The sequence below is a fragment of the Aulostomus chinensis genome, chromosome 1 (genome assembly GCF_037954235.1).
Source record: "Aulostomus chinensis isolate RoL2024-O1b breed Wild chromosome 1, RoL_Achi_v1.0, whole genome shotgun sequence".
Classification (NCBI taxonomy): Eukaryota; Metazoa; Chordata; class Actinopteri; order Syngnathiformes; family Aulostomidae; genus Aulostomus; species Aulostomus chinensis.
Genome location: NC_141320.1, coordinates 10,418,813 through 10,440,632, shown reverse-complemented (window position 1 = coordinate 10,440,632; position 21,820 = coordinate 10,418,813). Strand labels below are relative to the sequence as shown.

General features: G+C 38.8%; 1 long non-coding RNA gene across 1 annotated transcript; it reads right to left on the bottom strand.

The window, feature by feature from the left end:
- Nucleotides 1–343: 343 nt before the first annotated feature.
- On the bottom strand, nt 344–19,702 carry LOC147270309 (uncharacterized). Its single transcript, XR_015115679.1, has 3 exons — nt 19,592–19,702; nt 18,295–18,466; nt 344–423 (listed from the first exon to the last, which is right to left on the bottom strand). It is a non-coding gene; the product is annotated as an uncharacterized LOC147270309 (long non-coding RNA).
- Between the last annotated feature and the right edge of the window lie 2,118 nt (nt 19,703–21,820).

The following is a 21,820-nucleotide window of genomic DNA, read 5'->3' as shown; positions in this document are numbered from 1 at the left end:
TCCTCTAAAACAACAAGCATGCTATGGATATTACCTGTCTGCTACTCCTGTCATTGATCTTGACCAAGCCCCCAGGCTGACACTGCTACCACTGCTCCTACATAGTGAGAGTCAAATGCAGAGGACATTTTCCCACCGGGTGCAAGTGCAACTTCATACTCATGCTACCTATAAATCTGGGAATTCTTCTATATTTTGAAACAAAACATTCTCAAGTCAAGTCCATTTTAATGAAAGTGCAAGAGCAAAAGAATGAAACAAATGTACCGTGGCAGGATAGCGCTACACTCCCCACCATGAGGGGCAGTATGGCAGACGATAGTGAGTGGTCACCTAGCAGTAGACCTGGTCCGACCCTTCTCCGTCCTTTCCACTTCCTCTCCCTCCTTTACGGAGCCGACAGCCGTGCGTGGTGGCGTCTCGCTGGTCAGCAGATCGGTTACAAACAAAGGTACCTCAAAACCTCAAAATAATGCTACAGTGATGTCGGAAGAATTGCTCATGATCTCAAAATGATGCTAACAGCAATGTAGTGATAGTTGCTAATAAACTCAAAGTGATGCGGACACGAATGTAGTAAGAGTTGCTACCAACCTCAAAATAATGCGACAGTGATGTTTGAAGAATTGCTGATGATCTCAAAGTGATGTGACAGTAATGGATTAAGAATTGCTAATGAACTAACAAAGATGCTAAATGTAATGTAGAAAGTGTTTCGAACAACCTCAAAGTAATGCTGACAGTCGTGTAGTAAGAGTTGCTACTAACAACAAAATAATGCTACAGTGATGTCGGAAGAATTGCTAATGAAATCAAAATGATGCTAACAGTAATGTAGTGAAAGTTTCGAATAACCTCAAAGTAATGCTGACAGTCATGTAGTAAGAGTTGCTTCGAACCTCAAAATAATGCGACAGTGATGTTGGAGACATTGCTAATAAACTTAAAATGATGCCAACAGTAATGGAGTGATAGTTGCTATAAACTCAGTGATTAACTCAGTAATGAAGTGAAAGTTTCGAACAACCTCAAAGTGATGCTGACAGTCATGTAGTAAGAGTTGCTACTAACCTCAAAACAATTCAGTTGTAATGTAGTAAGAGTTGCTACGAACCTCCAAAAAATGCGACAGTGATGTCAGAAGAATTGCTAATGATCTCAAAATGATGTGACAGTGATGGAGTCAGAATTGCTAATGAACTCAAAATGATGCTAACAGTAATGTACTGATAGTTGCTAAGAAACTCAGTGATGCTTACAGTAATGTAGTAAGAGTTGCTACGAACCTTTAAATAATGCAAGAATAATGTAGTAAGAGTTGCTACGAACCTCAAAATATTGCGACAGTGATGTCGGAAGAATTGCTAATGAACTCAAGATGATGCTAACAGTAATGTAGTGATAGTTGCTAAGAAACTCAGTAATGCTTACAGTAATGTAGTAAGAGTTTTGAACAACCTCAAAGTGATGCTGACAGTCATGTAGCAAGAGTTGCTACGAACCTCAATTTAATGCTACAGTGATGTCGTGAGAATTGCTCAACAACTCAAAATGATGCTAAAAGTAATGTAGTGATAGTTGCTCATAAACTCAAAGTGATGCTGACAGTCATGTAGTAAGAGTTGCTATGAACCTCAAAATAATGCGACAGTGATGTCAGAAGAAATGCTAAAGATCTCAAAATGATGCAACAGTGATTTAGTAAGAATTGCTAATGAACTCAAAATGGTGCGAACAGAAATGGAGTGACACTTTCGAACAACCTCAAAGTGATGCTGACAGTAATGTAGTAAGTGTTTCGAACAACCTCAAAGTGATGCTGACAATCATGTAGTAACAGTTGCTACGAACCTCAAAATAATGCGACAGTAATGTAGTAAAAGTTGCTACGAACCTCAAAATAATGCGACAGTGATGTCAGAAGAATTGCTAATGATCTCAAACTGATGGGACAGTGATGTCCTAAGAATTGCTGATGAACTCAAAATGATGCTAACAGTAATGTAGTGATAGTTGCTAATAAACTCAGTGATGCTTACAGTAATGTCGTAAGAGTTGCTACGAACATTTAAATAATGCAACAGTAATGTAGTAAGAGTTGCTATGAACCTTTAAATAATGCAACAGTAATGTAGTAAGAGTTGCTACGAACCTCAAAATAATGCGACAGTGATGTCGGAAGAATTGCTAATGATCTAAAAATGATGCGACAGTGATGTAGTAAGAATTGCTAATGAAGTCAAAATGACGCTAACAGTGATGGACTTAAAGTTGCTAATCAACTCAGTGATGCTTACAGTAATGCAGTACGTGTTTCGAACAACCTCAAAGTGATCCTGACAGTCATGTAGTAAGAGTTGCTACGAACCTCAAATAATGCGACAGTGATGTCAGAAGAATTGCGAAAGATCTCAAAATGATGCTACAGTGATGTCATAAGAATTGCTGATGAACTCAAAATGATGCTAACAGTAATGGAGTGAACGTTTCGAATAACCTCAAAGTGATGCTGACAGTCATGTACTAAGAGTTGCTACGAACCTCAAAATAATGCGACAGTGATATAGTAAAAATTGCTACGAACCTCAAAATATTGCGACAGTGATGTCGGAAGAATTGCTCATGAACTCAAGATGATGCTAACAGTAATGTAGTGATAGTTGCTCAGAAACTCAGTGATGCTTACAGTAATGTAGTAAGAGTTTCGAACAACCTCAAAGTGATGCTGACAGTCATTTAGTAAGAGTTGCTAATGAACTCAATTCAATGCTACAGTGATGTCGTGAGAATTGCTGATAAACTCAAAATGATGCTAACAGTAATGTAGTGATAGTTGCTAATAAACTCAAAGTGATGCTGACAGTAATGTAGTAAGAGTTGCTACGAACTTTAACATAATGCAACAATAATGTAGTAAGAGTTGCTACGAACCTCAAAATAATGCGACAGTGATGTCAGAAGAATTGCTAATGATCTCAAAATGATGCGACGGTGATGTAGTAAGAATTGCTCATGAACTCAAAATGATGCTAACAGTAATGGAGTGAACGTTTCGAATAACCTCAAAGTGATGCTCACAGTCATGTACTAAGAGTTGCTACGAACCTCAAAATAATGCGACAGTAATGTAGTAAAAGTTGCTACGAACCTCAAAATATTGCGACAGTGATGTCGGAAGAACTGCTCATGATCTCAAAATGATGTGACAGTGATGTAGTAAGAATTGCTAATGAACTTAAAATGATGCTAACAGTAATGTAGTGATAGTTGCTAAGAAACTCAGTGATGCTTACAGTAATGTAGTAAGAGTTTCGAACAACCTCAAAGTTATGCTGACAGTCATTTAGTAAGAGGTGCTAATGAACTCAATTCAATGCTAAAGTGATGTCGTGAGAATTGCTGATGAACTCAAAATGATGCAAACAGTAATGTAGTGATAGTTGCTAATAAACTCAAAGTGATGCTGACAGTAATGTAGTAAGAGTTGCTACGAACCTTAAAATAATGCAACAATAATGTAGTAAGAGTTGCTACGAACCTCAAAATAATGCGACAGTGATGTCAGAAGAATTGCTAAAGATCTTAAAATGATGCGACAGTGATTTAGTAAGAATTGCTCAGGACCTCAAAATGATGCTAACAGTAATGGAGTGAACGTTTCGAATAACCTCAAAGTGATGCTGACAGTCTTGTACTAAGAGTTGCTACGAACCTCAAAATATTGCGACAGTGATGTCAGAAGAATTGCTAAAGATCTTAAAATGATGCGACAGTGATGTAGTAAGAATTGCTAATGAACTCAAAATGATGCTAACCGTAAAGGAGTGAAACTTTCGAATAACCTCAAAGTGATACTTCCAGTTATGTAGTAAGTGTTGCTATGAACCTCAAAATAATGCGACAGTAATGTAGTAAAACTTGCTACGAACCTCAAAATATTGCAACAGTGATGTCGGAAGAATTGCTAATGAACTCAAGATGATGCTAACAGTAATGTAGTGATAGTTGCTAATCAACTCAGTGATGCTTACAGTAATGTAGTAAGTGTTTCAAACAACCTCAAAGTGATGCTGACAGTCATGTAGTAAGAGTTGCTAATGAACTCAATTCAATGCTACAGTGATGTCGTGAGAATTGCTCATAAACTCAAAATGATGCGACAGTAATGTAGTGATAGTTGCTAATAAACTCAAAGTGATGATGACAGTGATGTAGTAAGAGTTGCTACGAACCTTAAAATAATGCAACAATAATGTAGTAAGAGTTGCTACGAACCTCAAAAGAATGTGACAGCGATGTCAGAAGAAGTGCTAATGAACTCAGAATGATGCTAACATTAATGGAGTGAACGTTTCGAATAATCTCAAAGTGATGCTTAGAGTCATGTAGTAAGAGTTGCTACGAACCTCAAAATAATGCGACAGTAATGTAGTAAAAGTTGCTACGAACCTCAAAATATTGCGACAGTGTTGTCGGAAGGATTGCTAATGAACTCAAGATGATGCTGACAGTAATGGAGTGAACGTTTCGAATAACCTCAAAGTGATGCTGACAGTCATGTACTAAGAGTTGCTACGAACCTCAAAATAATGCGACAGTAATGTAGTAAAAGTTGCTACGAACCTCAAAATATTGCGACAGTGATGTCGGAAGAATTGCTAATGAACTCAAGATGATGCTAACAGTAATGTAGTGACAGTTGCTAAAAAACTCAGTGATGCTTACAGTAATGTAGTAAGAGTTTCGAACAACCTCAAAGTGATGCTGACAGTCATTTAGTAAGAGTTGCTAATGAACTCAATTTAATGCTACAGTGATGTCGTAAGAATTGCTAATGAACTTAAAATGATGCTAACATTAATGTAGTGATAGTTGCAAATCAACTCAGTGATGCTTCCAGTAATGTATTCAGTTTTTCGAACAACCTCAAAGTGATGCTGACAGTCATGTCATAAGTGTTGCTACGAACCTCAAAATATTGCGACAGTGATGTCGGAAGAATTGCTTCTAACCTCAAAATGATGCTAACAGTAATGTAGTGATAGTTGCTAATCAACTCAGTGATGCTTCCAGTAATGTAGTAAGAGTTTCGAACAACCTCAAAGTGATGCTGAAAGTCATTTAGTAACAGTTGCTTCTAACCTCAAAATGATGCTAACAGTAATGTAGAGATAGTTGCAAATAAACTCAGTGATGCTTACAGTAATGTAGTAAGAGTTTCGAACAACCTCAAAGTGATGCTGACAGTCATGTAGTAATGGTTGCTACGAACCTCAAAATATTGCGACAGTGATGTCGTGAGAATTGCTAATGAACTCAAAATGATGGTAACAATAATTTAGTGATAGTTGCTAATAAACTCAAAGGGATGCTGACAGTAATGTAGTAAGTGTTGCTACGAACCTTTAAATAATGCAACAATAATGTAGTAAGAGTTTCTACGAACCTCAAAATAATGTGACAGTGATGTCAGAAGAATTGCGAATGATCTCAAAATGATGCGACCGTGATGTAGTAAGAATTGCTAATGAACTCAAAATGATGCTAACAGTAATGGAGTGAAAGTTTCGAATAACCTCAAAGTGATGCTGACAGTCATGTACTAAGAGTTGCTACGAACCTCAAAATAATGCGACAGTAATGTAGTAAAAGTTGCTACGAACCTCAAAATATTGCGACAGTGATGTCGGAAGAATTGCTAATGAACTCAAAATGATGTGACAGTGATGTAGTAAGAATTGCTAATAAACTCAGTGATGCTTATAGTAATGTAGTAAGTGTTTCGAACAACCTCAAAGTGATGCTGACAGTCATGTAGTAAGAGTTGCTACGAACCTCAAAATAATGCAACAGTGATATCAGAAGAATTGCTAAAGATCTCAAAATGATGCGACAGTGATTTAGTAAGTGTTACTAATGAACTCAAAATGATGCTAACAGTAATGGAATGAAAGTTTCGAATAACCTCAAAGTGATGCTGACAGTCATGTAGTAAGAGTTGCTACGAACTTCAAGATAATGCGACAGTGATGTAGTAAGAATTGCTAATAAACTCAAAATGATGCTAACAGTAATGTAGTGATAGTTGCTAATAAACTCAAAGTGATGCTGAATGTAATGTAGTAAAAATTGCTATGACCCTTTAAATGATGCAACAATAACGTAGTAAGAGTTGCTACGAACCTCAAAATAATGTGCCAGTGATGTCATAAGAATTGCTATTGATCTCAAAATGATGCGACCGTGATGTCGTAAGAATTGCTAATGAATTCAAAATGATGCTAAATGTAATGTACTGAAAGTTTCGAATAACCTCAAAGTGATGCTGACAGTCATGTAGTAAGTGTTGCAACGAACCTCAATATGTTGCGACAGTGATGTCGGAAGAATTGCTTCTAACCTCAAAATGATGCTAACAGTAATGTAGTGATAGTTGCTAATAAACTCAGTGACGCTTACAGTAATGTAGTAAGAGTTTCGAACAACTTCAAAGTGATGCTGACAGTCATGTAGTAAGTGTTTCAAACAACTTCAAAGTGATGCTGACAGTCATGTAGTAAGAATTGCTAATGAACTCAATTTAATGCTACAGTGATGTCGTAAGAATTGCAAATCAACTCAAAATGATGCTAACAGTAATGTAGTGATAGTTGCTAATAAACTCAAAGTGATGCTGAATGTAATGTAGTAAGAATGGCTACGAACCTCAAAATAATGCGACAGTAATGTAGTAAAAGTTGCTACGAACCTCAAAATATTGCGACAGTGATGTCGGAAGAATTGCCAATGAACTCAAAATGATGCTAACAGTAATGGAGTGAGTGTTTCGAACAACCTCAAAGTGATGCTGACAGTCATGTAGTAAGAGTTGCTACAAACCTCAAAATAATGCGACAGTGATGTCGGAAGAATTGCTAATGTTCTCAAAATGATGCGACAGTGATGTAGTAAGAATTGCTAATGAACTAAAAATGATGCTAACAGTAATGTAGTGGTAGGTGCGAATCAACTCAGTGATGCTTCCAGTAATGTTGTAAGAGTTGCTATGAACCTTTAAATAATGCAAGAATAATGTAGTAAGAGTTGCTACGAACCTCAAAATAATGTGACAGTGATGTCAGAAGAATTGCTAATGATCTCAAAATGATGCGACCGTGATGTAGTAAGAATTGCTAATGAACTCAAAATGATGCTAACAGTAATGTAGTGATAGTTGCTAATAAACTCAGTGATGCTTATAGTAATGTAGTAAATGTTTCGAACAACCTCAAAGTGATGCTGACAGTCATGTAGTAAGAGTTGCTACGAACCTCAAAATAATGTAACAGTGATATCAGAAGAATTGCTAATGAACTCAAAATGATGCTAACAGTAATGGAATGAAAGTTTCGAATAACCTCAAAGTGATGCTGACAGTCATGTAGTAAGAGTTGCTACGAACTTCAAGATAATGCGACAGTGATGTAGTAAGAATTGCTAATAAACTCAAAATGATGCTAACAGTAATGTAGTGATAGTTGCTAATAAACTCAAAATGATGCTGAATGTAATGGAGTAAAAATTGCTATGACCCTTTAAATGATGCAACAATAACGTAGTAAGAGTTGCTACGAACCTCAAAATAATGTGACAGTGATGTCATAAGAATTGCTATTGATCTCAAAATGATGCGACCGTGATGTCGTAAGAATTGCTAATGAATTCAAAATGATGCTAACAGTAATGTACTGAAAGTTTCGAATAACCTCAAAGTGATGCTGACAGTCATGTAGCAAGTGTTGCTACGAACCTAAATATGTTGCGACAGTGATGTCGGAAGAATTGCTTCTAACCTCAAAATGATGCTAACAGTAATGTAGTGATAGTTGCTAATAAACTCAGTGACGCTTACAGTAATGTAGTAAGAGTTTCGAACAACCTCAAAGTGATGCTGACAGTCATGTAGTAAGTGTTTCAAACAACTTCAAAGTGATGCTGACAGTCATGTAGTAAGAATTGCTAATGAACTCAATTTAATGCTACAGTGATGTCGTAAGAATTGCAAATAAACTCAAAATGATGCGAACAGTAATGTAGTGATAGTTGCTAATAAACTCAAAGTGATGCTGAATGTAATGTAGTAAGAATGGCTACGAACCTCAAAATAATGCGACAGTAATGTAGTAAAAGTTGCTACGAACCTCAAAATATTGCGACAGTGATGTCGGAAGAATTGCCAATGAACTCAAAATGATGCTAACTGTAATGTAGTGATAGTTGTTAATCAACTCAGTGATGCTTCCAGTAATGTTGTAAGAGTTGCTAAGAACCTTTAAATAATGCAAGAATAATGTAGTAAGAGTTGCTACGAACCTCAAAATATTGCAACAGTGACGTCAGAAGAATTGCTAAAGATCTCAAAATGATGCGACAGTGATGTCAGAAGAATTGACAATGATCTCAAATGATGCTAACAGTAATGGAGTGAAACTTTCGAATAACCTCAAAGTGATGCTGACAGTCATGTAGTAAGTGTTGCTACAAACCTCAAAATAATGCGACAGTGATGTCGGAAGAATTGCTAATGATCTCAAAATGATGCGACAGTGATGTAGTTAGAATTGCTAATGAACTCAAAATGATGCTAACAGTAATGGAGTGAAACTTTCGAATTACCTCAAAGTGATGCTGACAGTCATGTAGTAAGTGTTGCTACAAACCTCAAAATAATACGAAAGTAATGTAGTAAGAGTTGCTAATGAACTCAATTCAATGCTACAGTGATGTCGTGAGAATTGTTCATAAACTCAAAATGATGCGAACAGTAATGTAGTGATAGTTGCTAAGAAACTCAGTGATGCTTACAGTAATGTAGTAAGAGTTTCGAACAACCTCAAAGTGATGCTGACAGTCATTTAGTAAGAGTTGCTAATGAACTCAATTCAATGCTACAGTGATGTCGTGAGAATTGCTCATGAACTCAAAATGATGCTAACAGTAATGTAGTGATAGTTGCTAATAAACTCAAAGTGATGCTGACAGTAATGTAGTAAGAGTTGCTAGGAACCTTAAAATAATGCAACAATAATGTAGTAAGAGTTGCTAATGAACTCAATTCAATGCTACAGTGATGTCGTGAGAATTGTTCATAAACTCAAAATGATGCGAAAAGTAATGTAGTGATAGTTGCTAATCAACTCAGTTATGCTTACAGTAATGTAGTAAGTGTTTCGAACAACCTCAAAGTGATGCTGACAGTCATGTACTAAGAGTTGCTACGAACCTCAAAATAATGCGACAGTAATGTAGTAAAAGTTGCTACGAACCTCAAAATATTGCGACAGTGATGTCGGAAGAATTGCTAATGAACTCAAAATGATGCTAAAAGTAATGTAGTGATAGTTGCTAATCAAGTCAGTAATGCTTTCAGTAATGTAGTAAGTGTTTCGAAGAACCTCAAAGTGATGCTGACAGTCATGTAGTAAGAGTTGCTACGAACCTCAAAATACTGCGACAGTGATGTCAGAAGAATTGCTAAAGATCTCAAAATGATGCGACAGTGATGTCAGAAGAATTGCTAATGAACTCAAAATGATGCTCACAGTAATGTAGTGAACGTTTTGAATAACCTCAAAGTGATGCTGACAGTCATTTAGTAAGAGTTGCTAATGAACTCATGTCAATGCTACAGTGATGTCGTGAGAATTGCTCATTAACTCAAAATGATGCTAACAGTAATGTAATGATAGTTGCTAATAAACTCAAAGTGATGCTGAAAGTAATGTAGTAAGAGTTGCTACGAACCTTAAAACAATGCAACAATAATGTATTAAGAGTTGCCAATGAACTCAATTCAATGCTACAGTGATGTCGTGAGAATTGCTCATAAACTCAAAATGATGCGAACAGTAATGTAGTGATAGTTGCTAATAAACTCAAAGTGATGCTGACAGTCATGTAGTAAGAGTTGCTACGAACCTCAAAATAATGTGACGGTGATGTCAGAAGAATTGCTAATGATCTCAAAATGATGCGACAGTGATTTAGTAAGAATTGCTAATGAAATCAAAATGATGCTCACAGTAATGTAGTGATAGTTGCTAATCAAGTCAGTGATGCTTCCAGTAATGTAGTAAGTGTTTCAAAAAACCTCAAAGCGATGCTGACAGTCATGTAGAAAGAGTTGCTACGAACCTCAATATAATGCGACAGTGATGTCTGAAGAATTGCTAAAGATCTCAAAATGATGCAACAGTGATGTTAGAATAATTGCTAATGATCTCAAAATGATGCGACAGTAATGTAGTGATAGTTGCTCATCAAGTCAGTGATGCTTACAGTAATGTAGTAAATGTTTCGAACAACCTCAAAGTGATGCTGTCAGTCATGTAGTAAGTGTTGCTACGAACCTCAAACTATTGCGACAGTGATGTCGGAAGAATTGCTAATGAACTCAAAATGATGCTAACAGTAATGTAGTGATAGTTGCTAATTAACTCAGTGATGCTTACAGTAATGTAGTAAGTGTTTCCAACAACCTAAAAGTGATGCTGTCAGTCATGTAGTAACAGTTGCTTCTAACCTCAAAATGATGCTAACAATAATGTAGTGATAGTTGCTAATAAACTCAGTGATGCTTACAGTAATGTAGTAAGTGTTTCAAACAACCTCAAAGTGATGCTGACAGTCATGTAGTAAGAGTTGCTACTAACCTCAATTTAATGCTACAGTGATGTCTATGAATTGCTAATAAACTCAAAATGAAGCGAACAGTAATGGAGTGATAGTTGCAAATAAACTCAAAATGATGCTAAAAGTAATGTAGTGATAGTTGCTAATCAACTCAGTAATGCTTACAGTAATGTAGTAAGAGTTTCGAACAACCTCAAAGTGATGCTGACAGTCATTTAGTAAGAGTTGCTAATGAACTCAATTCAATGCTACAGTGATGTCGTGAGAATTTCTCATGAACTCAAAATGAAGCTAACAGTAATGGAGTGATAGTTGCAAATAAACTCAAAATGATGCTAAAAGTAATGTAGTGACAGTTGCTCATCAACTCAGTAATGCTTACAGTAATGTAGTAAGAGTTTCGAACAACCTCAAAGTGATGCTGACAGTCATTTAGTAAGAGTTGCTAATGAACTCAATTCAATGCTACAGTGATGTCGTGAGAATTGCTCATGAACTCAAAATGATGCGAACAGTAATGTAGTGATAGTTGCTAATAAACTCAAAGTGATGCTGACAGTAATGTAATAAGAGTTGCTACGAACCTTAAAATAATGCAGCAATAATGTAGTAAGAGTTGCTAATGAACTCAATTCAATGCTACAGTGATGTCGTGAGAATTGCTCATAAACTCAAAATGATGCCAACAGTAATGTAGTGATAGTTGCTAATAAACTCAGTTATGCTTACAGTAATGTAGTAAGTGTTTCGAACAACCTCAAAGTGATGCTGACAGTCATGTAGTAAGAGTTGCTACGAACCTCAAAATAATGTGACGGTGATGTCAAAAGAATTGCTAATGATCTCAAAATGATGCGACAGTGATTTAGTAAGAATTGCTAATGAAATCAAAATGATGCTAACAGTAATGGAGTGAAACTTACGAATAACCTCAAAGTGATGCTTACAGTCATGTAGTAAGTGTTGCTACGAACCTCAAAATAATGCGACAGTAATGTAGTAAAAGTTGCTACGAACCTCAATATATTGCGACAGTGATGTCGGAAGAATTGCTAATGAACTCAAGATGATGCTAACAGTAATGTAGTGATAGTTGCTAATCAAGTCAGTGATGCTTACAGTAATGGAGTGAACGTTTCGAATAACCTCAAAGTGATGCTGACAGTCATGTAGTAAGTGTTGCTACGAACCTCAAAATAATGCGACAGTTATGTAGTAAAAGTTGCTACGAACCTCAAAATATTGCGACAGTGATGTCGGAAGAATCGCTAATGAACTTAAAATGATGCTAACAGTAATGTAGTGATAGTTGCGAATCAAGTCAGTGATGCTTACAGTAATGTAGTAAGAGTTGCTACGAACCTCAAAATAATGCTACAGTAATGTAGTAAAAGTTGCTACGAACCTCAAAATATTACGACAGTGATGTCGGAAGAATTGCTAATGAACTCAAAATGATGCTAACAGTAATGTAGTGATAGTTGCTCATCAAGTCAGTGATGCTTCCAGTAATGTAGTAAGTGTTTCGAAAAACCTCAAAGTGATGCTGACAGTCATGTAGTAAGAGTTGCTACGAACCTCAATATAATGCGACAGTGATGTCTGAAGAATTGCTAAAGATCTCAAAATGATGCAACAGTGATGTTAGAAGAATTGCTAATGATCTCAAAATGATGCTAACAGTAATGTAGTGATAGTTGCTAATCAGGTCAGTGATGCTTACAGTAATGTAGTAAATGTTTCGAACAACCTCAAAGTGATGCTGTCAGTCATGTAGTAAGTGTTGCTACGAACCTCAAAATATTGCGACAGTGATGTCAGAAGAATTGCTAATGAACTCAAAATGATGCTAACAGTAATGTAGTGATAGTTGCTAATTAACTCAGTGATGCTTACAGTAATGTAGTAAGTGTTTCGAACAACCTAAAAGTGATGCTGTCAGTCATGTAGTAACAGTTGCTTCTAACCTCAAAATGATGCTAACAGTAATGTAGTGATAGTTGCTAATAAACTCAGTGATGCTTACAGTAATGTAGTAAGTGTTTCAAACAACCTCAAAGTGATGCTGACAGTCATGTAGTAAGAGTTGCTACTAACCTCAATTTAATGCTACAGTGATGTCTATGAATTGCTAATAAACTCAAAATTATGCTAAAAGTAATGTAGTGATAGTTGCAAATAAACTCAAAATGATGCTAAAAGTAATGTAGTGATAGTTGCTAATCAACTCAGTAATGCATACAGTAATGTAGTAAGAGTTTCGAACAACCTCAAAGTGACGCTGACAGTCATGTAGTAAGAGTTGCTTCTAACCTCAAAATGATGCTAAAAGTAATTTAGTGATAGTTGCGAATGAACTCAAAGTGATGCTGACAGTAATGTAGTAAGAGTTGCTTCGAACCTCAAAGTAATGCGACAGTGGTGTCAAAAGAACTGTTAATGATCTCAAACTGATGCGACAGTGATGTCGTAAGAATTGCTAATGAACTCAAAATGATGCTAACAGTAATGGAGTGAAAGTTTCTAAGAACCTCAAAGTGATGCTGACAGTCATGTGGTAAGTTTTGCTACGAACCTCAAAATATTGCGACAGTGATGTCGGAAGAATTGCAAATGAACTCAAAATGATGCTAACAGTAATGTAGTGATAGTTGCTAATATACTCAGTGATGCTTACAGTAATGTAGTAAGTGTTTCAAAATACCTCAAAGTGATGCTGACAGTCATGTAGTAAGAGTTGCTACTAACCTCAATTTAATGCTACAGTGATGTCTATGAATTGCTAATAAACTCAAAATGACGCTAACAGTAATGTAGTGATAGTTGCTAATACACTAAAAATGATGCTAAAAGTAATGTAGTGATAGTTGCTAATAAACTCAAAGTAATGCTGACAGTAATGTAGTAAGAGTTGCTACGAACCTTAAAATAATGCAACAATAATGTAGTAAGAGTTGCTACGAACCTCAAAATAATGTGACGGTGATGTCAGAAGAATTGCTAATGATCTCAAAATGATGCGACAGTGATTTAGTAAGAATTGCTAATGAAATCAAAATGATGCTAACAGTAATGCAGTGAACGTTTCGAATAACCTCAAAGTGATGCTGACAGTCATGTACAAAGAGTTGCTACGAACCTCAAAATAATGCGACAGTAATGTAGTAAAAGTTGCTACGAACCTCAAAATATTGCGACAGTGATGTCGGAAGAATTGCGAATGAACTCAAAATGATGCTAACAGTAATGTAGTGATAGTTGCTAATCAACTCAGTGATGCTTACAGTGATGTAGTAAGTGTTTCAAACAACCTCAAAGTGATGCTGACACTCATGTAGTAAGAGTTGCTACTAACCTCAATTTAATGCTACAGTGATGTCTATGAATTGCTAATCAACTCAAAATGACGCTAACAGTAATGTAGTGATAGTTGCTAATGAACTCAAAATGATGCTAAAAGTAATGTAGTGATCGTTGCTAATCAACTCAGTGATGCTTACAGTAATGTAGTAAGTGTTTCGAACAACCTCAAAGTGACGCTGACAGTCATGTAGTAAGAGTTGCTACGAACCTCAAAATAATGTGAAAGTGATGTCAGAAGAATTGCAAAAGATCTCAAAATGATGCGAGAGTGATGTAGTAAGAATTGCTAATGAACTCAAAATGATGCTCACAGTAATGGAGTAAAAGCATCGAATAACCTCAAAGTGATGCTGACAGTCATGTAGTAAGAGTTGCTACAAACCTCAAAATAATGCGACAGTAATGTAGTAAAAGTTGCTACGAACCTCAAAACATTGCGACAGTGATTTCAGAAGAATTGCTAATGAACTCAAAATGATGCTAACAGTAATGTCGTGATAGTTGCTAATCAACTCAGTGATGCTTACAGTAATGTAGTAAGTGTTTCGAACAACCTCAAAGTGATGCTGATAGTCATATAGTAAGAGTTGCTACGAACCTCAAAATAATGCGACAGTGATGTCAGTAGAATTGCTAAAGATCTCAAAAAGATGCGACAGTGATTTAGTAAGAATTGCTCAACAACTCAAAATGATGCTAACAGTAATGTAGTGATAGTTGCTAATAAACTCAAAGTGATGCGGACAGTCATGTAGTAAGAGTTGCTATGAACCTTAAAATAATGCAACAGTAATGCAGTAAGAGTTGCTACGAACCTCAAAATATTGCGACAGTGATGTCGGAAGAATTGCTCATGATCTCAAAATGATGCGACAGGGATGTAGTAAGAATTGCTAATGAACTCAAAATGATGCTAACAGTAATGGAGTGAAACTTTCGATTAACCTCAAAGTGATGCTTACAGTCATGTAGTAAATGTTGCTACGAACCTCAAAATAATGCGACAGTAATGTAGTAAAAGTTGCTACGAACCTCAAAATATTGCGACAGTGATTTCAGAAGAATTGCTAATGATCTCAAAATGATGCGACAGTGATGTCGGAAGAATTGCTAATGAACTTAAAATGATGCTAACAGTAATGTAGTGATAGTTGCTAATCAACTCAGTGATGCTTACAGTAATGTAGTTAGAGTTTCGAACAACCTCAAAGTGATGGTGACAGTCATTTAGTAACAGTTGCTACGAACCTCAAACTGATGCGACAGTGATGTCGGAAGAATTGCTAATGAACTTAAAATGATGCTAACAGTAATGTAGTGATAGTTGCTAATAAACTCAGTGATGCTTACAGTAATGTAGTTAGAGTTTCGAACAACCTCAAAGTGATGGTGACAGTCATTTAATAACAGTTGCTACGAACCTCAAAATAATGCGACAGTAATGTAGTAAGAGTTGCTACGAACCTCAAAATAATGCGACAGTGATGTCGGAAGAATTGCTAATGATCTCAAAATGATGCGACAGTGATGTAGTAAGAATTGCTAATGAACTCAAAAGGATGCTAACAGTAATGGAGTGAAACTTTCGAATAACCTCAAAGTGATGCTGACAGTCTTGTACAAAGGGTTGCTACGAACCTCAAAATAATGTGACAGTGATGTCGGAAGAATTGCTAATGAACTCAAAATGATGCTAACAGTAATGTAGTGATAATTGCTAATCAACTCAGTGATGCTTACAGTAATGTAGTGAGTGTTTCGAATAACCTCAAAGTGATGCTGACAGTCATGTAGTAAGAGTTGCTACGAACCTCAAAATAATGCGACAGTGATGTCGGAAGAATTGCTAATGATCTGAAAATGATGCGACAGTGATGTAGTAAGAATTGCTAATGAACTCAAAATGATGCTAACAGTAATGGAGTGAATGATTCGAATAACCTCAAAGTGATGCTGACAGTCATGTACTAAGAGTTGCTACGAACCTCAAAATATTGCGACAGTGATGTCAGAAGAATTGCTAATGAACTCAAGATGATGCAAACAGTAATGTAGTGATAGTTGCTAAGAAACTCAGTGATGCTTACAGTAATGTAGTAAGAGTTTCGAACAACCTCAAAGTGATGCTGAAAGTCATTTAGTAAGAGTTGCTCATGAACTCAATTTAATGCTACAGTGATGTCGTGAGAATTGCTCATGAACTCAAAATGATGCTAATAGTAATGTAGTGATAGTTGCTAATAAACTTATATGATGCTGACAGTAATGTAGTAAGAGTTGCTACGAACCTTAAAATAATGCAACAATAATGTAGTAAGAGTTGCTACGAACCTCAAAATATTGCGACAGTGATGTCGGAAAAAATGCTAATGATCTCAAAAATGATGTGAAAGTGATGTAGTAAGAATTGCTAATGAACTCAAAATGATGCTAACAGTAATGGAGTGAAAGTTTCGAATAACCTCAAAGTGATGCTGACAGTCATGTAGTAAGTGTTGCTACGAACCTCAAAATAATGCGACAGTAATGTAGTAAAAGTTGCTACGAACCTCAAAATATTGCGACAGTGATGTAGTAAGAATTGCTAATGAACTCAAAATGATGCTAACAGTAATGGAGTGAAAGTTTCGAATAACCTCAAAGTGATTCTGACAGTCATGTAGTAAGAGTTGCTACTAACCTCAATTTAATGCTACAGTGATGTCGTAAGTCTTGCTAATAAACTCAAAATGATGCGAACAGTAATGTAGTGAAAGTTTCCAATAAACTCAAAGTGATGCTGACAGTCATGTAATAAGAGTTGCTACGAACCTCAGAATAATGCGACAGTGATCTCGGAAGAATTGCGAATGATCTCAAAATGATGTGACAGTGATGTAGTAAGAATTGCTAATGAACTCAAAATGATGCTAACAGTAATGGAGTGAAAGTTTCGAATAACCTCAGAGTGATGCTGACAGTCATGTAGGAAGAGTTGCTACGAACCTCAAAATAATGCGACAGTTATTTCGTAAGAATTGCTAGTAAACTCTAAATGATGCTGACGGTAATGGAGGAAGAGTTGAAACTAACCTCAAAATAATGCTACAGTGATGTCGTAAGAATTGCTAATCATCTAAAAATGATGCGACAGTGATGTCGTAAGAATTGCTAATGAACTCAAAATGATGGTAACTGTAATGTAGTGAAAGTTGCCAAAGAACTCAAATTGATGCTGACAGTAATGCAGTAGGAGTTGCTATGAACCTAAAAATAATGCAACATTAATGTAGTAAGAGTTTCTATGAACCTCAAAATAGTGCAAGAGTGATGTCAGAAGACTCGGTAATGATGTCAACATGATGCGACAGTGATGTCGTAAGAATTGCTAATGAACTCAAAATGATGCGACAGTGACGTAGTAAGAATTGTAATGAACTCAAAATGATGCTAACTGTAATGTAGTGAAAGTTTCGAATAACCTCAAAGTGATGCTGACAGTCATGTAGGAAGAGTTGCTACGAACCTCAAAATAATGCAACAGTGATGTAGTAAGAGTTACTACGAACTTCAAAATGATGTGACAGTGATGTAGTAAGAATTGCTTATGATTTGAAATGATGGGACAGTGATGTAGTAAGAATTGCAAATGAACTCAAAATGATGCCAACAGTAATGTAGTGAATGTTTCGAATAACCTCAAAGTGATGCTGACAGTCATGTAGTCAGAGTTGCTACGAACCTCAAAATGATGCGACAGTGATTGAGTAAGAATTGCTAATGAACTCAAAATGATGCTAACAGTAATGGAGTGAAAGTTTCGAACAACCTCAAAGTGATGCTGACAGTCATGTAGTAAGAGTTGCTACGAACCTCAAAATAATGTGACAGTAATGTAGTAAGAGTTGCAACGAACCTCAAAATGATGCGACAGTGATGGAGTAAGAATTGCTAATGATCTCAAAATGATGCGACAATGATGTCATCAGAATTGCTAATGAACTCGAAATGATGCTAACAATAATTGAGTGAAAGTTTCAAATGACCTCAAAGTGATGCTTACAGTCATGTAGTAAGAGTTGCTACGAACCTCAAAATGATGCTAAAAGTAATGTAGTGAAAGTTGCGAGTTACCTAAAAATGATGCTGAGAATCATGTAGTAAGAGTTGAAACTCGAACAACAAACTGTCCTCTGATGGTTGGACAGGTTGGTTTGGTCCGTCCTCTCACTCATCATTAAAAGCCCTTAAAACTCATCATTCATCCAATCTGACACTCACGTCTGCAATGGGGAATCCCCAACAGCCCGCGGCCCACATGTAGCAGTCTCGGCCAATCACGTGGGGCCTGCAGCGACACCGACCACCAAATGACTCGCAGGTTTCACACTCAGCTCCAACCTCATGGCAGGCAAAAGGCAGGGCGCCGTTGTTGAGTTTGGAGTTTGGAAATCTGAGGGGACACAGGAGGAGCTTCAGGGGGAGGGAACGTGGATCAGAACCGTTTTAACAAGAGCGCTGAGGGGACACAGGAGGAGCTACAGGGGGAGGGAAGGTGGATCAGAACCCTTCTAACAAGAGCGCTGAGGGGACACAGGAGGAGCTACAGGGGGAGGGAAGGGGGATCAGAACCATTCTAACAAGAGCGCTGAGGGGACACAGGAGGAGCTACAGGGGGAGGGAAGGTGGATCAGAACCGTTCTAACAAGAGCGCTGAGGGGACACAGGAGGAGCTACAGGGGGAGGGAAGGTGGATCAGAACCGTTCTAACAAGAGCGCTGAGGGGACACAGGAGGAGCTACAGGGGGAGGGAAGGTGGATCAGAACCCTTCTAACAAGAGCGCTGAGGGGACACAGGAGGAGCTACAGGGGGAGGAAAGGTGGATCAGAACCCTTCGAACAAGAGCGCTGAGGGGACACAGGAGGAGCTACAGGGGAGGGAAGGTGGATCAGAACCGTTCGAACAAGAGCGCTGAGGGGACACAGGAGGAGCTACAGGGGGAGGGAAGGTGGATCAGAACCGTTCTAACAAGAGCGCTGAGGGGACACAGGAGGAGCTACAGGGGGAGGGAAGGTGGATCAGAACCCTTCTAACAAGAGCGCTGAGGGGACACAGGTGGAGCTACAGGGGGAGGGAAGGTGGATCAGAACCCTTCGAACAAGAGCGCTGAGGGGACACAGGAGGAGCTACAGGGGAGGGAAGGTGGATCAGAACCGTTCGAACAAGAGCGCTGAGGGGACACAGGAGGAGCTACAGGGGGAGGGAAGGTGGATCAGAACCGTTCTAACAAGAGCGCTGAGGGGACACAGGAGGAGCTACAGGGGGAGGGAAGGTGGATCAGAACCCTTCGAACAAGAGCGCTGAGGGGACACAGGTGGAGCTACAGGGGGAGGGAAGGTGGATCAGAACCGTTCTAACAAGAGCGCTGAGGGGACACAGGAGGAGCTACAGGGGGAGGGAAGGTGGATCAGAACCCTTCTAACAAGAGCGCTGAGGGGACACAGGAGGAGCTACAGGGGGAGGGAAGGTGGATCAGAACCGTTCTAACAAGAGCGCTGTCCCACTAATGTTCCTCACCAGAATCCATCTGTCAGGGGGGAACCGTCCATGGGTGCTGATGCAGCGGACTGAAGGTTCAACGTAGTCCATGCTGAACTGGTCTTTAGGCACCAGGTGGACTTTGTGCTAAAAACAGCAGAAAAAAAAGACAAAAAGGGGAGAATTTCAACAAAAGTATGCACATGAGCTGAAGATCAAAATACAAAAAGTAAATCAAGGGTTTTTTTTTTCAAATAATTGCCAGCTATTTAGCTAAGAGAAGGACAAATGTCAATCAAGATGTCAGAATGGAACGATCCCACTGGCTTCTGGTCAAGGGAACCATGGAGATGCTAACTTCCTGTTGGACTATCAGGGTGTCTCATCCCTGACATGCTAACTTCCTGTTGGACGATCAGGGTGTCTCATCCCTGACATGCTAACTTCCTGTTGGACGATAAGCGCGTCTCATCCCTGACATGCTAACTTCCTGTTGGACGATAAGCGTGTCTCATCCCTTACATGCTGACCTCCTGTTGGACGATAAGCGTGTCTCATCCCTGACATGCTAACTTCCTGTTGGACGATAAGCGTGTCTCATCCCTGACATGCTAACTTCCTGTTGGACGATGAGGGTGTCTCATCCCTGACATGCTAACTTCCCGTTGGACGATAAGCGTGTCTCATCCCTGACATGCTAACTTCCTGTTGGACGATAAGCGTGTCTCATCCCTGACATGCTAACTTCCTGTTGGACGATGAGGGTGTCTCATCCCTGACATGCTAACTTCCTGTTGGACGATGAGCGTGTCTCATCCCTGACATGCTAACTTCCTGTTGGACGATGAGCGTGTCTCATCCCTGACATGCTAACTTCCTTTTGGACTATCAGGGTGTCTCATCCCTGACATGCTAACTTCCTGTTGGACTATAAAGCCTGATTAAAGCCTGATTTATGCTTCTGTGTCGAGTAGTATTCGTACCTACGCCGTCGACGCAGACCGTAAGGCGTAGCCTGAGACGCGCCTCCAAAAAATCCTGTTTACGCGTCGCGTCGACGCGTGGTGACGTCAACGTCAAGGACTGCGATTGGTCCGCTCAGAACGTTATTTCCGGTTCAGTCGCAGCACAACCCCGCCATTTTCAAAGTTTCTGTGGTGAAGGCTCCAAGAAAAAATGGACCAAGCTGAAGAAAGGATTATCGAGGAGGTGCTCAAGTACGACCACCTCTACAACGCCTCTTCGCGGCACTACAGAGACTGACAAATGGCCAACAATTGTTGTCTGTGACCGGAAGAAAACCGAGGAATCCGACAAGAGCACCGTAAACAATACAAAGACAAAGCCACACCCCCTAGCGGCTTGGCGGTGAATTGCAGAGCAACGCGTTCCCTCGACGCAGAATAAACCAGGCTTTCCAGTCGCACCTGTTTTACGCCCCCGTGCCAGATAAGGACCCCCATCGGGCTGTGCCACTCTGGAGGGAGCGCGTCTCACAGTCAGTCAGCGGAACCATGCGGATCCGGGCCGGAGCTGTGGGAAGGAGCGCCAATTGTATCGGGTTGTTGTTTTCTGGACTGCAGCAGAACAGGAGCAGCCGGGACTGGAATGTAGAAGTAGGTTATCTTGAAGTTGACTAAGTTATGGTGAACGATATTGTGGTTCAACACTTTAATGAGCTTTAAGGCAAACATATTTCATGAGGAAACAACGCCGGAATTGGACGGATTTCAGCGGCACACAACAACGTATCCGATACACCTCATTGGAAACCTGGTGGTCTAAGACTAAGAAACACCAGTCACCATGAAGAAAGGAACTTTTAGCTGAGTACTCATGTTCTTTTCTGCAGGTTGAATGTGGCATTTGTTGGACAGAAGCGTCTCATCTCAACAAAAGCACCTCTTCAGTGCTGAGGCATGATGGGGCCAGGCATGAGAATGAAGTCCCAGATCCACCAGGATGAACTCAGGTATACAGACACTCTCCAACTGACTCACAGTTGCTTCATTGATCATTAATTCCTATTCATTTCTTCTCTCCTTCATCTTTAACCATCCAGCTTCCAGGAAGCAGATGCTGGATGAGGCTCTGCTGAATTTGATCCTGAAGGACTGCCAGCCCCTCAGCACTGTTGAGAGGGAAGGGTTCAGGGAACTGGTTCAGGTCCTTGAGCCTCATATGTTTGCCAACCAGAAAGGTTTGTGTGGAAATGATCTAAAGCAGTCGTTGATATCTCCAGTTTATTTCATCTTGAATTTCAATGTA